The sequence below is a fragment of the Phoxinus phoxinus genome (genome assembly GCF_949152265.1).
Source record: "Phoxinus phoxinus genome assembly, chromosome: 20".
Classification (NCBI taxonomy): domain Eukaryota; kingdom Metazoa; phylum Chordata; class Actinopteri; order Cypriniformes; family Leuciscidae; genus Phoxinus; species Phoxinus phoxinus.
Window position 1 is genome coordinate 15,590,798 of NC_136895.1, and position 14,093 is coordinate 15,604,890.

At 38.3% G+C, this 14,093-nt stretch overlaps 1 protein-coding gene across 32 annotated transcripts in view; it reads left to right on the forward strand.

The window, feature by feature from the left end:
• Positions 1–14,093, forward strand: part of celf5a (cugbp, Elav-like family member 5a) — a 226,891-nt gene that overhangs the window by 128,660 nt on the left and 84,138 nt on the right. Inside the window, exon 1 of one of the 32 annotated variants that reach the window (XM_079593230.1) lies at positions 3,276–3,325. The exons of the other annotated variants lie outside the window; for them this stretch is intronic. The gene's annotated coding sequence lies outside the window, so the exon portion shown is untranslated. Of the gene's footprint in view, positions 1–3,275; positions 3,326–14,093 lie in introns of those variants that run through there. 32 annotated transcript variants of the gene reach the window in all.

Genomic DNA, 14,093 nt, shown 5'->3' on the forward strand with positions numbered 1-14,093 from the left:
CATGTGAACTTTATGAGAAATGAATAAATTATTAAACAAAGCAAAGCTCATGGCAGGAGGCTAGAGTTCACGCAGAGTGCAGTGCGTTCGAGGGAGACGCTTCATCTCTCTTTCATTCTGCCGTCTTTCCTCCAGCGTCATGGACATCACCGTTGACACCTATAAATGCGATGCTCCTTGTTGAATTAATGCCGGGGTAAAATAAATGTCCCTGGATGGTTGTGCGCATAGGATGACGGGAAGCGAGCATCTGTCAACGTGGTGGGATGGACACAGGTGGCGGAAATGATTATGGAAATGTTTATGGAAGGGCCTTGTCTCTCAGTGGGATACGGCTTAAAGAAAGGAAGGAAGTCGAGAGAGGTAAATCAACCCACAACCCTTGGGATGTGTCTTAGTGAGATCCCAAGTGTAAGAAAATGTCCCAATGTACATTGCAGGCTGTATTCCCGTGTGTCTATGTAACCTATGACCATAGGAATCCGCGCCCATAGTTGAGTTGAATTTGAATAGAATCCCAGGTGTGTTTATTAAATATTTTGGCTAATTTGATTTCAAATATGTACATTAGTTTTATGTTACATCTTATGTTTTTAAATGAATGTGTAATGCATTATTGTATTGCATGTGTGTTACAATGGCGTTTTGTATTTGTACGCCAATTTTCTACAAGTTGAGGTAAATGGCAATATATAGAAAGTGCATATTGAAAAAGCTATTTGTTATTCTACATGTGGTTTTCTCTTTACTGCCTGTGTTTTTGGTTGTTGTCAGTGTATTATAAAGACATACTGGGACCAGTGTTGTGCATGAACGCGTTCAATGAACGACGTTCACTGAACTTGTTCATATTTTCGCCGAACGCTGAACTGAACGAATCACTTTTCATACAATGAACGTGAACGAGAGCGGCGCTCACTCTGGCAGGAATGAGCAGCACGCGCAGTTCACGTTCACGCTCATTTGAAAAGTCAGGTTTTGCCAGGGCTTAATTTGAACCGGAACACGCCGGAACATGGCCGTCACCTCCGACATTTGATCTGGAACCTTTTTTATTGGATCCGGCACCTCCTGTGTCACTAAAATTAATTGCCTAAATGAAAAAAAAAAAAATTACTGTTTGTGTAGTGTTCAATGTTTGTGACACATGACTTGCGCGCTTGTTGTACGAGTTGAGATTGCTGTTAGCCTCGATCGTTTCACAAAAATGTCAAAAAGACAGGAAAGTTTGCTTAACTTTTTCAAATACGCTGGACAGTCAGATCCCAAACAAGCAAACATCGTTTCCGCTGATCAAAAAGGAGACCACGGTGGACACAGTAGCCTAGTATCGATATCTCGTTATTTCGACATAAATAAGGGGACATTCTAATCTGCATTAAGCCACATTAAGCGTTCGTATAGCCTAATGGTTTTCTATGGGAGGAAAATGCTTAGGCTAACCATTCATATTATTGGCTCATCTGATTTTTTGTACATAGTAGCCTATTTGTTAGGATTTTAGTATCATAATGATTAGGCTAATAAATGCACGCACAATTATCCGTGAACTTGATTTGAACAAATGCCTTTCAACTTGTGAGTGCAAAATTCAGAATTAAATTAATGTGCAGAAATTTGTACAAATATAAAAGGCTATGTAGGCCTATACTGTTGTAGCCATTAAAAAAAGCGCGTTTCATATTTGTTAAAATATTATAATGTTATTTTTTTTTTTCCATTTAGGCTATGTTGATTTATGAAAAGTGAACAGCACGACCGAGATAGGATGCGCAATATGAGACATGGAGCGGGTCAGACATGATTTTGACCGTTGAAGTTTAAGTTGTTATAGAAAGCCTTTCTTTAAAGTGAATTTCATTTTGTATAAATTATATCTTAATTTTAATAAATTTTGCCTGTATTTAATGAATAGGCCGACGAAACAAATATAACGGAGGCGCCCGCGCGCTCACTTGCATTGCACGTGAACTAGAGCACATCCTAACTTAACTAAACTCAGTGTATGCCTCACACAGACATGACAAATACAACAAATACACAAAGCTTGAAATGTCTTTAAACAAAATAATTCAAAACGAAAAAAGAAAAAGGCTACTCTCTGATAATCCATTATTAGGCTTATTTATGTGCATTTCTCTCTATAAGCGCGTTCACACGGAGATGGCGATCGTCAACTTCATCTTTGCAGCCGAGTCGACACTTTTAGAGAAAACACTTGTTTATTAATAAAAATCAATACACGCGTCACCGGATTTACATATGCACGCACACATATTATTTCGAAATAACGAGATACTGTGTTGAAATAACATTATTATTAATAATAGCCTACATCTTTGTTAAAAGAATTTAAAAAAATGAACGTGAACTAGTTCATTTTTAGATATGTGAACTTAGTTCATTTTTTTTTTAAATGAACTATGAACATGAACTAGTTCATTATCATCTGTGTGAACTGAACTTTGAGCTAGTTCTTTTTAAGTATGAACGGGCACAACACTGACTGGGACACATTCAAGTACTGTACACATTCAGTAGGTTGGTATATTAACATTATTTCAGTTCATTTTTACTCTAAATCCGTAAAACCATAACTTTTTATACCATACATTTTAAATATTTATTTACAGTGTATTTACCGTCTGAGCTTGTTTAAATTATGCATATTTACCCTAAAATCAATCCAGAAGGGTGTTGTGGAAAAAAATCGGAAAAATAGGCTACTAATGTTTTTGTCTTGCTGACGAAGATGTCCTTTAAATATTCAATGTTTCATAATTTCCTCTTTCATACTTTAAGTAAATTTGTTTACTAAAATTGCATCTAAATGTAGTAAATGAAAATAACATTTCAGTTGATGTGATGTGGATTTTCTTTTTTTTCTTTTTTTCAGAAATACATTTATTATACGTTCACTGTATTGTAGTACAATAACAATATCTTCCCAGATGGCACATGTACCAGATGTGGCCCGGATCTGGGCGACACTGTTGCTGTCTGGGTTCATGCTTTAGTTATTTTATCGTGTTTTCACTGAACGAACACTCACAACATGCTTACACATTCTGACAAGCAGCAAGAACTTTTTTCTGCAGAAATGACTGATGGTGTGTGTGTGTGTGTGTGTGTATATAACTCGCTTCCTCTGAGTTCCTCTCTTCTGATTTTGATAGAAAAGAGGAACTCTGAGATGGACAGACACTTACATCATGTTTTCTGCATAGCTGCACCGTGTTTTCACGTAGTTGGAGTCCATCTGGGCGGGATATGGAAAATGCTGGAGTTCATCTGCCTGTCAGCACCGAGGTCACACTAGTTCAAGGTCTAAACTGCTGTGTGTGTTTTATCTGGCTTGTTTGCACTGGATGTATAGGAGGATGCAGGGAGTGGTATTCTAGAGGAGAAACGAACAAATAAGCTTTCACATTTCTTTTCATGTAGAATTTAAATCTTTTGTGGCATAAGAAGGAATTTAGCTTGTGTGATGTTTTGCTGTAATTGATGAACTTCTTAGCATGCGTTTTAAGAGGGACCTCCAGGAACCGATTTGGGTTGTTTGTTCAGTTTAGTAACCTTATTTAACAAATGAGTGAAACAAATATTCCGATTTCATTTTCTGTTCTTACAAAACGATATCGTTATTCTACAGAAAAACTGACAAAGCTGAAAGAAAATGCTGTTAATCGGTTTCTCAAAAGTTTTTTTTTCAATAAAAACGTTGAACTTTCACTGGTAGCCTATTACTGGCTAAATTGCTAGTTTATCCCCATTTGAAAGTCACTTTGAATAAATCATAAATAGACGACATAAATAAATGTGAATATATATACATATAAGTTACTTTCAAACGAGGACTAACAGCCTTATAGTTAGGATTACAGTGTGTGTGTATATATATATATATATATATATATATTTATCAGTGTAAAATACATCAGTATTCATATCAATACAAGCTGATACAATAAGCAGATAATGAGGACCTTATTTAAATCGTATACTCTTCATCTATGCCAGAGTGGAGTTGTGTTATTGGAGTTGATTTGGACTGGAACTGCAGACAGATGGACTAAGCATGCTGGATCCTCGTCGAGTTCTAGTCCGTACAAAACACACTCACAATGACAGACACTGAGCCCCTTCTGTAAAACAGTGAACACACAAAGATCTGTTGTTTCACTATCGATCGTCAAGGCAATGGCGAATTAGATCGCATGTGAGATAAGTGCAATGGAACGCTGTAAGAAATGGACAATGGGTTGATAAACAAGATTGGTTTCTTGACAAAATCAGAGTTTGATTTGGGCGTACAACAACAAAAGCCTAAACCTATTTATTTTGGTTTATTGGTTTATTTGCATTCAGCATAGTCCCCACCCCCACCATGTTGTCCAAAGCCTGTCAGAACAGACCAGCGACCCATTTTTGAGTTGCGACCCTCCAGTCGAGAACCGCTGCAGTCGAGCGCATTACCATTATTGCATCATCTCTCATGGCAGATAGGTGAATGGCTTTGAGCAAATGCCACTTCTGGCTTCAGGTCTTTCTCTTTTTCCCTTTCCATCTGTCTATCCTCCCATCTCCTAGTCGTTCCCCCCGGCTTTTTTCCTGTCCACACCTGACACTTGGTCGACTTGCATCGCTGCCTCCCTCTCTCCTCTGCCTCTTTCCTTTTCTGTTCTGCTGTTGTCATCCCCTCAGGACCACGAGGTTGAAAGAGGTTATACGTGGCATGGACGGGTGCAGGGTGGCTTTAAAAAAAAAAAAGACGGCAAAAAACTGCAAGCTGTGGTGAATTGCTAATAGGCTATCATAGCGCTGAGAAGGCGTTGGCTCGCCAGAGGTCTGTAACCCATTAAAGAAACGTCAACTCGGCATAGGTATGCAGGGAATTATGGGTCACTGACCGGGAAGCGATGCTGGCCACCCATTGGTCAGAGAAGAGCCCTGTAATCTGTCACAATCCTGTAGCGGCAGTGACAGCGCGGGGAGCTTCCCTCTCGTTCCGCCCCGGCAGGGCAAAGCAAGCACAGAGCACAATACCATGAAGACCCTTGAATGCTGTATTAGCACATACTTAAGAGATCCTGTAGTCGAAATGCTAAAGTTTCCAGTGTGTTCTCATCTTTCTCAGTATATACATCATACTTTATTTATTCTGGCCTGATGTGTTTAAAAGCAGAAATCTATAGTGCTGGATTTAGCCAGATATAGAAAGGGCAATGAAATATAGATATGCACATGTTGCACATGATGAAGACAATACTAGCACACTATATTTAATTATGAGTGGGAAATGGTTTGCCTTCGGATGTGCCTGAGGTCCTCTATTATTATATATCTGTATTATTATTATCATCCTGTTTTCATGATTACAATGACAACAAAAACTATTGGTTTGCCAGGACCATGAGAAAATCTAGTCAAGACCTTGAGGAAACAACTTTGTGTTATGTCAAGATCACAAGAAAGTTTAGCTTGGATCTTTAAAAAAAAGTCAGATTCCTGGGGTAAAAATCTGAAAAGTATATTAAGGTGATATCTCAAGATGATATCACAACTTTTGTTGTGGCAAGAACTCAATAAACAATCCCTTATTTCTAGATCTCAACAAAACGGATTATGTCAAGATTACGTGAACAACTTTTAATTTGTCGAGATCTTGAAAAATTTGAATGAGATCTGGACAACACAGCCTGCTGTTACATTGAGGTTGTAAGGAAATTCAAAATGCAAAAAACAAACAAAAAAACATTAAAATAAAAAACCACCTTTCCACTATTTCCAACAAATGACAAGCGAGAGACCGGAAGTAGTTAATTTCCATTGGAGAGTAGTACGGGAGTTGCGTGGAGTTCCGATCATATGCAGAATTTTCGGATCCGATTTGAGCTCCGGATGCGTTGAAATATTTGAACTTCTGCGGCTATACCGTATGCGATCGAATGTCATGTATTTTAATCTGAACTATAAACAAGAGGTGAGAATTAACAGTATTTTTCCACTACAATGTTATTCTTTATCTTTAAACACTATCTGTAAAATGGTGGTTATGAATAATGGTGGAATAAATAACTAATTAATAATTATTTATGCTGATTAGCCCTAGAAAACCTACTATTTTTTCTTTCGGAAGAATTGGGGGTAATTTGCTTTGCGTGGATGTATTCATACAAGCATGATATTCATTAAAATAATTAATTTTACCATGTTGAATAAGCGGAGAGTATCAGTTGCTTTGCGACCAGTTTGAAAATTCAATGCGACTGCCACTAGGGGGTGAAATGCGACAATCGTATGCGAATGTCGGCGATAGGGGAAAAGCCACTTAATAATGCATGGCCTCTTATGGCTTCCGTAGGTTGCGTAGTAGTATTTAGATACATCAGCACTTAGAGTTCCTCTTAATTATTCATGAGAAGGCGTGGCCTAATCCTCTGAGCAGGAGCTTATTCAGCCATTCAGAAGGATTGTTTGTAAGTGCTTCTTTTTGTAAAGCAAGTTGAAGCATTATCATCTGACATCCCCTACTTTTAAAACTGTCATCAGGAGACTTTGAAGACATAAGAGTCGCTAAACGTGATTGCCAACATTTGGACATGAAACGGCACCAATTGCTCTTCAAATAGGGTTCTACGAGACAAGGCTGGAAACGAAAATGAGAATAAAAAGAGATCAAAACAAATACCATGGTGCTTCTTAAGAATTTGTTGACAGAGATTTTTTCCCTCTAACAAACCTCACGTCTCTCTCCAAAAAAAAAGATGGCTTCTTTGAGCTGCGAACGCCTTTGCCAGAGATGTCTGGGAAAGATGCCCTTCCCCTGATAAAAGACCACGGCAGCTGTGAAGTCAGGGAATCTCTCTTGTGCACCACCTTTCTCTCTTTATCTCACTTTGACACTCCGGTGGCTTGCGAGCGTTTGTAGGATTAGAGTCTTTTTTATCATTTTTTTTATTTGTTCTTGTTGAGTTTTTTTTTTTTTTTTTTTAGCTCGGACCTTTCATCCACTTCCAGATAAACTGTGTTAAGGCTGAATTCACTCCAGGAACCGTTGTACACGCTCATACAGACACTGTTTTTTGACGGTCTTCAGTAGGATCCTGCTTGTATTGCTGTGAAAGGTCAGCAGCTTCGTCTTGTGGTGAGAACCTAGGAGGCCGAGGAACTTTAAGGGGGGAAACGATTTTGTCTGGACCGCTGACCTTTTGAGGGACGTCAGGCTGAAAGCGCAAGCTTGATGTGGTGTAAGATAACTTGACGTTAGCTGGAGCACAGCTTTAGACATTTTCAGAGGACTGTAGACGTTCCAGATGGCTCGGAAAGTGCAGAGTCAATGGTCGAAGGTACTGGAGCTACATCTGACCTCCGGTATTGTGTGAATCGGAGGGAAGCTATTGGAGTTTTCGACTTCAGACGCTTGCGATTGACAAGTCGGTGCAGTCGATACTCTTATCAGGGCTTCCACAGAGGTGCTGGGAGCGAAGTACCTCACACGCACATACTTCTTCACTTCGTCCTCATCTATTTTCTGTCTCATTTTCTTCCTCTTAGAGACTCTGGCAGACAAATGAGTTACATTTTAAAGGAGTAGCTCGTGCAAAAATGCTAATTTTGTCTTTTATTTACCCTCATGTTGTTGGAAATTCAAGGACAACAGGAAATGTTTTATGTTTTAAATGTTAAGGAAATCTTAGTGCTCTTTTCCATATATCTGTCAAGGTCCTATATGCTTAAAATAAGTAGTCCATGTTATTTATTCTCTATATTACAGCTCATACGGTAGCTTTGTGTGGAAAACAGACTAACTAAAAATTGCAGGCTGCTGGAGAATAACTCTCCCTCTCGCTGTCCCTCTCTCTTCCGCTCTCACCTTCCTGTACGGTAGATTTATTAGGTGAGCCGAGGCCCAAGGCTGTCACCACACAGCGCACTTTCAAATCAATAATTGGAAATATTAATTATCGCAGCTGGGATGCTCCAGTCAAAAGGTGTTTATTTCCCTATTAGGAATAACAGAGGAGAAGGGGCTTTGATGGTCTGCTAATGCTAAATAATGAACAGGGAATAGGCTGTTATCTCAGTGTTAAACTCCAGCCAAACCGTCGGCATCCTCACACACACACACGCGTGCGCGCTCACACACGTCCGCCCGACTCTTAATCAGACAATCTTGTTCACAGCAGGGTTGCTATAGTTATGAATTATCACTAGTTTTTAGATTACTTTTTTAGATTACTACTCCTACATCCTACGCCATACGCCGGAACTCGACTCTCTTCCGTGAACGCGCGGACGGACATTACCGGAAGCTAGTAATTACAGTTTATAAAGTTTTAATTATTTATATTTTTCTTACAAAAACACATCGCTACACTTCAGAAGGCCTTTATTAACCCCCTAAGCCGTATGGATTACTTTCATGATGGATGGATGCACGTTTTTGGGCTTAAAAATCTACAATTTAGTCCCATTATAAAGCTTGGTAGAGCCAGGATATATTTTTTAATATAACTCGGATTGTGTTTGGCTGAAAGAAGAAAGTCATATACACTAGGATGGTTGATGGTGATTCAATTATGGGATCATTTTCATTTTTGGACTAAACCTTTAAAGCTACAAAGTGTAATTTTTTTAAGTTGATTCTTAGCAAAAAACACTTTCAAAATGATATGTGCTCATTCATATGTAATTACTTCCACCAACTAATCAAGTATTCTCGTAAGCGTTGAATCTGCCATTTATAATACATACGAGCGAGTCGCTCGAACGGCGGCAGCCATGTTGCACCTCCATCTTGAAAATACATTAGCCAAAGAGGGACATACCTGGAAATTCAAGCTCCGCCTTTCGCGATTTTACTCAGTGGCACCGTGACGAATGCGAGGGGGAGATTACCCTATGGAGATTACTCGCGACTGCCGGCAGATTTGAAATAATACGGCCACCGTAGGAGTTAAAACGCCCTCGGAATGGGAGGGGCTAGAAAGTAATATTCAGTTGATAGTCATATACAATTTCACCGCTAGATGGGAGAAAATCTGACATAGTGTAGCTTTAAACAAACAAACATTATCATTGTATAGTATCTTATATATAATCCATACATACAGTATATACCTTATGTACAATCCGGTTTATGAAATTCTTTAATTCTTTTAAGTTGTGAGCCGTTTAAATGTTGCATGTGAACCAAAAAAAAAAAAAGCCGAAATGGTGCGAAAGCCTTTTGAACATTAAACCCAGCAGGTGAGCGAAGCTCAAAGTCTGTTTCTTAACAGGATTCCGTAAGCCGTGACTCCTCTGACGCCACTGACCTGGAAAAAAACAGTCCGCTTTAAACATCCTTATACATCTAATGACGTGTGCTTTACGCTTTTCTCATTCACTGATTGTAAAGCCACTGCAAGCTATTAATGTCATCCATGTTGACTCTTTGTCCTGCATGCAATTTAAGACAGAACAGCGTAAAACAAATAGGGGAATTATTTCACATTCATCATAGACGGAGGCAACAAGGCGCAGTCCCGATTTGCTCGGAGCAGCTTGTTCTGAATTTCTATCTACCCCAGCACAGCGGTGTCTAATCAAACATCACTACAGGAGAACAGACTGTCTCTCAGGAGAATGGCTGTTTCATATCCCCCACTGTATTTTCTGTTTACCCTGTTTGATAGCTCCCCCTTTTGAAAGACAGCAGCACAGCAAACAGCGTGATTATCGAGTATTGTGTGCTTAAAGAAACAGACGACAAGGACAAAAGAGACAGTTGCGCCCGTAGCTACATCGGAAAAATCCCGAAGAATACATTCCCGGTCTGGAATGCTGGCGACCGGAGGGGTGTGTCGAATCGTGTGCATCATCCCTAAACGAGATGCAACTGACACACTCCTGTTGGGACGTGGGGATTTGAATTGTTCCGCTGAGTTTAAACAACAGATTGGCAAACACAGGGACGCCGGTGCTTTTTTGCTGCGGGCGAGAAACGTATAAGCGTGCGTTTCCGCCAGCTCGAGTCTATCAGCATATGTGGGGGAGCAAAAGGGTGGAGTCGCGGCTCTGGAAACGCCACTCAACTGAGAAGCAATCTTATCTGGCAGTTGCAGGCAGTTCTCCTTTGCCTTCCATCCTCTCCGACCCCCTCCATCCCTCTGTTTTTGTCTCGGACCTCGTTGCATTCTCCATTCCGAGTGTGGAAACCTCCTTGAATCTATCACAATTAGAACACGTGTTGTTGTTTTTTGCAAGGAACACAGCATAAGGCGAACTCATTTTATCTTATGAGTAAAGAACGCTTGTGCAATAAAGGCACAAAAGCAGCAGAGAGGCGTAGTGAACTGTCTCAGGACAGAAGCGAAATGAATGCTTTCCCTGATGACAGTACAAGTTTGTCAACTGCTGGTCTTTTTGTTTCTATAGTGCATGTAAATGTGTGTGGAATGTGTGTTTACAGCATAGGTGTCATTTATTGTTGGGATGGCCTATTTTTTGCTATTTCCAATTTTGTCCTCACCACTTTTAAATAGTTTGCAGTAGTGATGCATCAAGGCGTTTTCTTTTCATTGTATTTGAGTGATGACTGTGAATTATATTTAATGTTGTGCTGAGTGGTTGTGATCAGTTTTATTTTTTCCAAAATGTTTTTGTTTAAATAAACATAATCCTAGTTTAAAATCACTTCAAATAGTTTTATGTGAAAAAATAAATGTTATTTTAGTATCATTTATAGTATTATGGCATTTATTCATATTTTGAATTATCTTTTATTTTGATATTTTTAATGTTTATTTTAATATTAGGCTTTCAGTCATTTAAATAGTATACATTCATTTCTATTTACTTAGGATTTCAGTTTGAGTATTTTTAGTGCTTCAACTAAAACTTATTTTATTTCAGTCAAGGGAACATTTCTATTTTTCTGTTCAAATTTTTTCAATTATTATTTATGTTTTATTTTATTTTAGCTTTGTTTCAATTAACAAAATTATATTTTATAGTTAAGTCCATTTTAGTTCACAATATATATATTTTAATGATTTCCTAATTATAATATTAGTAAGACCGTATTTTACCAGTACTCTACAGATACCATAGACTATTTGTCAAAACATTTAAAGATTGTGATTCATTATTAATATATTTTATTTATAATAATATGTTTTATATTATAATGTATTATTTATTTGATTGGCTTTAATTATTTGCATATAATCTAAATATCATTCAAAGGCTAATAAGCCTTTAGCATTTTGTTACATATTCAAAACCATAACTCCATCTGTTCCCACATTTGTTGAAAATGAACAGACATATAATATACAGTATTTTTGAGAATGTGTGTGTGTGTGTGTAAATGTGTGTACCTCAAGTGTAAGGCATCCCATTAGAGGTGAGAAAAATGCAATAAACTGAGTTCCGTCGATACTAAATGTACAAGGGAGAAACACATTGCTCTTAGGAAAACAAATGGACCATTACACCAGCATTTTATGACCAGGACAGTGACTAGTTAGAGAGGTGAATCCATAAACCTTACACAAAAGTCCAACGTGTTAGAAATGCATCTCACTGATGGCCTTTACATGAGGTAGTTCTGAATGTGTTCCCTTGCGAAACAGAATCTCCTTTATTACCAGACGTCGCATCCACAGTGTTGCATGCATATTGCGAAGTATCTATAAATGCTAATGTGGGAAACTGTTTGTGTTTGTCAAATGGTTTGTTTGAGATGGGTATATCTCACAGTTAGGTCTATTGGATTGTTTCTGTCTTCTTGAGACGAACGTCTGAGTAAAAATGCTGTTCTTTGCAATGGAGAAAACTCTTGCAGTGCAACACCATCATAGTGCATTACTGTATTTCAAATACACTTTTTTTTTTTTTTTTTTTTTTTTTACTTTTCCTTTAACCGGAGTGTAAGACAAAGCTACTGAACTCCGACCTTCAGAAGAATTACATCTTTTGCCTTTTCCCCTTCGCACAAAGAGTTAGACCATGCTAGTTATTATTTACGATGGATAAATTTATGGAATAATTTCTCAGAGGAAGGTTATTCAGTTCCTCAAGGTGAAAATGGATACGTTTAACACTTAATGAATCTGGCCTGGCTCTCTTCCTCATATATCAGCATGTTATTAAGGCTTTTTAAAATCCCATTATGGTGTTTCTCCTTGAACAAGTCATGCTTTTATGGGACTGGCCTGCCTTTAAAACTGACCTTTTTTTCTCTCTCGGTTGGACAGTAAAAGAAAATATGTTGAGGAGAAAGGCTAAATGTTGATCCTGTCATCTCTCAAACGTTTCCCAGGCCTTTGAATTGGCGTCTGCATGAGACGAAAGTTGCGGCAGCATTCATAAAGGCTTAATTTCAGGTTACAGATGGCTGGGGAGCCTGCAAAGGGCGCTTTGCAAATTTGGGTAATCTTGTCGCAAATCTCTGCACAGCTCTTGGCCCTTTTTCATCCAAACTGGGCCTGCTGTGTTGCTATTAGCAGTTTGTTTTGGATCGATAGAAAGCTCCCATTGGATTACGATGCTTGGGAATGGATGTTATAGTGTAAAGTAGGCCTTTAGGACAGGATCTGTCCTGTTTTTCAACAATTAAAGAAAGTTCTCTCGAATGTAACAACTTTAAAACACTATCAGCTTTTATGATTATTGCTTTTATTACTGATAATATATGGGTTTATGTACTTTCAAACTAGTGATATCACTAAATAAAATCAGGATGGATCTTTTATCATCCTAAACGGGTGTTTTAAATAATAATTAAACACTCTTTTTAGGGCTTTGACTCCGAACTTCGTTATTCTAATATCATTTGAATATTTAAAAAAATTATGATATTCGAACGAATATTAGACAGCCTTTAATATTCAAACCTGTTATGGGGATTATTCTTTGTAAATGCGTTTGCTTGTAAACGTTGTTTTCAATTCAGATTCCGAGTCTTCTTCACGCCTGGTGAAGTTGTGAATCGCGAGCTCATTAGCGAGGCTATTATTAGTCGTCTGGGCTCCTGTAGGTGACGTTAGCGTCCTGGTTAGCGCCTATTTCGTATACCAAAACAATGGCCACGATTTATTTAATTTTTGATAAGAACAGTGGATAAAACCTGTCGAAAGCATACTGTTTGTGTTTAATCCAGGGTCTGATTTTTTTATATAAAAAAGTGTGTTTTTCTTCTGAAAACATCATTGCCTGCTTATTGACATTGAATGATACACTGCCCTCTGGTGGACATAACATATACAACTTAAGTTTGATACCAATATAGGTCTTACATTCGAATATTTATAAACAAACAAACTTTGAATATGATTTTTAGACAAAAGTCAAAGCCCTAACTCTTATTCATGCAAGTGCTTTTAACCATTCACATGCTGTACAAGACACAAAAGAGAATAGTGCGGTATACTGGTGCACGTCTGGGAATCTCCTGTCTGTGTGATACACACACGACTCGTGCGCACATAAAGACGCTTCAGACATCGCTAGAACCAACAAAAACACATACAATTATGTCAAAATTACCATTTTGTCAAGTATCCCTGCAAGCACAGTCTTAAAAAAGTCATATAGGAATGTAAAGAGCTGTGAGAAAATGTGGATCAGATCCGCGTGGTATGCGGCAGGTCTTAAAGTGACAGCAGCCTAATAAACCTGCTGCTGTGATGTCATTAATGTTAATCAAAGAACAAAAGACAGATAAAATCACTCACTGCTTTTGACTGAATAACTTTTATAGCTTTAACAAGGTTTAATCCATATTTAAAAGTTGTTATATTTTTTAACCCTTTAGAACCGAATGTGTCGTCGCCGACACAGATCAGCAAGCTGTATTCATTGTACCGTAACTCGTCAACCGTTTGCACTATCAAAACCTTTCAAATTGCCCCTGACAGTAGACAACATGCGCTTTTCGGCAATATATGACTTATTACGGTAATTTCATGCTTTCCGTCAGCAAATGACAGCAGCTTTCTGGCAGAGCGGGAAGGAAGGATTTGAACCGAGAGATACGAAGCGCGGCAGGTTAGAGTGTTTTGGATTGCATAAAATAATAAAAGAAACTAACAAATACATGGCGA